At 37.9% G+C, this 2,261-nt stretch overlaps 1 long non-coding RNA gene across 2 annotated transcripts in view; it reads right to left on the reverse strand.

Annotated features, from left to right (window-relative positions):
* The window catches only part of LOC111088649, an 8,651-nt gene that overhangs the window by 2,353 nt on the left and 4,037 nt on the right, over positions 1-2,261 (reverse strand). For both annotated transcript variants that reach the window (XR_002613106.1, XR_002613107.1), the window contains exon 3: positions 1,007-1,154. This is a non-coding gene — a long non-coding RNA (uncharacterized LOC111088649). The remainder of the gene's footprint in view (positions 1-1,006; positions 1,155-2,261) is intronic.

Below are 2,261 nucleotides of genomic sequence, written 5' to 3' on the forward strand. Positions count from 1 at the left end.
TATGGTGGTTTCAGTGTCATGGTTTGGGGAGCTGTTTGGGTTGGTGGGAGATTGAGCTTAGTGGAGTGCGTTGGCAACATAAATTTTGCAAAATATTGGAGGAAGGACTCTTGCCACTTTATTCCTCTGGTTTCGTGAACAAGAATACAATGTTGTTCCAGGAAGATGGAGCACCGTGTCACACTGCTAGAAACACCCAAAAGTGACTGGAAGAAAATGGTATCCAGAAGTTGCCCTGGCCAAGCCAATCTCCTGACATGAACCCCATCGAAAACCTCTGGGCAATACTTGATCGGCAAGTCAAGAAACAACCAAAAAAACCAACTTCGAAGAGCTATCTACTCCAAGTTTTGAAGCAAGAGTGGGCGAAAATACCACAATCTAAAATTGATGAGATGATTCTCACGATGCCCCAAAGGATCAACGAACTCCACAAAGTGAAAGGAAGATCTACTAAATATTAATCAAATTATAAATATATCAATTCATGTGAATATGACTGAAATTTTAAAAAGGTGGTGTCTATTTACTTATGACCACGCTGTGTATGTGTTGTTGTTATTATTATCAGTTTTAATGACAAGATTTTTAATTTCTAACCAGTAAATTAACTGTTCAGAAACATTATGAATGAAATAAGTGCTCTTTGAACTGATATAAATTGCTTTACTAACAGTAGACAATAGGTTAAGGAATTAGTTCAGTTAGTAGAGCCCAAGCTTGACATTTTAAAGGTCTCAGGTTTAACCTCATCTACAGGTGATGGTATAGGTTATAATCACACAAGTGTTACTGGTTTTAGGTTACTTGTATCAAACACCATAATTACGCATAAGAATATAACCCAATTTTACTGGTGGATATTAGAGAAAATCAAATCACCATTTACAATAAGAAATTTCCAAACAGTGATGGAAAATTCATGGACACTGTTTAACAGGTAACATTCACACTACTTATGTTGGATAGAACACAAAATATTTAAATTCTAAATATATATACTTACTACTAGATAATGTAGGAGTTTCATCTTCATTTTTCATCAATTTGATATCCACCAAATCATCCTGCTCATTTTCAGAAAAGGGTTCATCTTTCATCTTTGATACATCCATGGTAACATCACTACTTCACCTTTATATCGTTATCAAATCCTGCAGTTAGACAGGAGAGAAACAGGTTAAGAATTAGATACTTGTATCCTGTAAAAATATTACAAAGTTTTATTAAATACTAATCATGTACTGCATGTTCTGCACCATTCTTCCACATCGTGCCTCATACCTATCCAGTAAAATCTCTGTCGTAGGTGATTCAATGTTTTCTTAACTCCGAGATGTCATCCTGTTAAACTATCATGGGATTGATGCATGCACAACTTCCTGTAACTTTCTCGGTATAACTGTTTGCCAGGTCAACACATTCCCATCTGTAGTTTCCCATCTCCGGACAAGAATACCATCTTCAAGCTTCAACTGGTCCCATTGTGCCCAATAGTGCTTTGTCACAGGGCTTAGACTAGACATCTTCTCCAGAACAGGGTGCAAAACACTTGCTTTTAGAAAATCAATTATTGGCTTCAAATCTTGGTCTTTCTTCTGTTCTGCTTTGATATCTATATTTGGTTCCACTTCACCATCATCAACTTTGACTTCAGCTTGATGGCACCTGGTTAGTTCAATCACTTTTTAACACTTACCTGAATTTGGCCTTTGTTGTTCCCAAACGTCATTTTATCAAAATTAATTATACACTTCCTCGGTAGTAAGAAGTCCAACCCTAATATGCATTGGTCTTCAATGTCAGCCAAATATACTTTGTGTCTGTCCTTCATGCCTATGAGCTCAATAGTTACCCACACTGGTCCCCACAACCTTGCATAATGTCCTGTCACATTACAAAGCTTCTTTATGACTTCTGGTACTCTTTTGTGATTTAGCACCTTGATACTCACAAGGGTTTGCTGAGATGCAGAATCTATGACAAAGTTGCACTTTTGGCCATCCAGCTTTCCTGTCATGTAGACACTATGTGTGCTTGGCATTTTACACCTAGTTGTTGGAACTTTCACGATGGGATTTGGTGGGCGTCCCTTAACACCAACCACTATTGGTTTCCACGAGGTTGACTTATTGGTAGTATTCTTCCTACACTGGCTCCTCATATGTTCTTGCTCTCCACAGTTCCAACAACCTTTTTGGGTAGTATCCTTTCCTGCTGTGGCATCTTCCCTGTGTTGAAGTTGCTGGCATTAAGCTCTC

This window comes from Limulus polyphemus, unplaced genomic scaffold (assembly GCF_000517525.1).
Source record: "Limulus polyphemus unplaced genomic scaffold, Limulus_polyphemus-2.1.2 Scaffold4184, whole genome shotgun sequence".
Taxonomy (NCBI): Eukaryota; Metazoa; Arthropoda; class Merostomata; order Xiphosura; family Limulidae; genus Limulus; species Limulus polyphemus.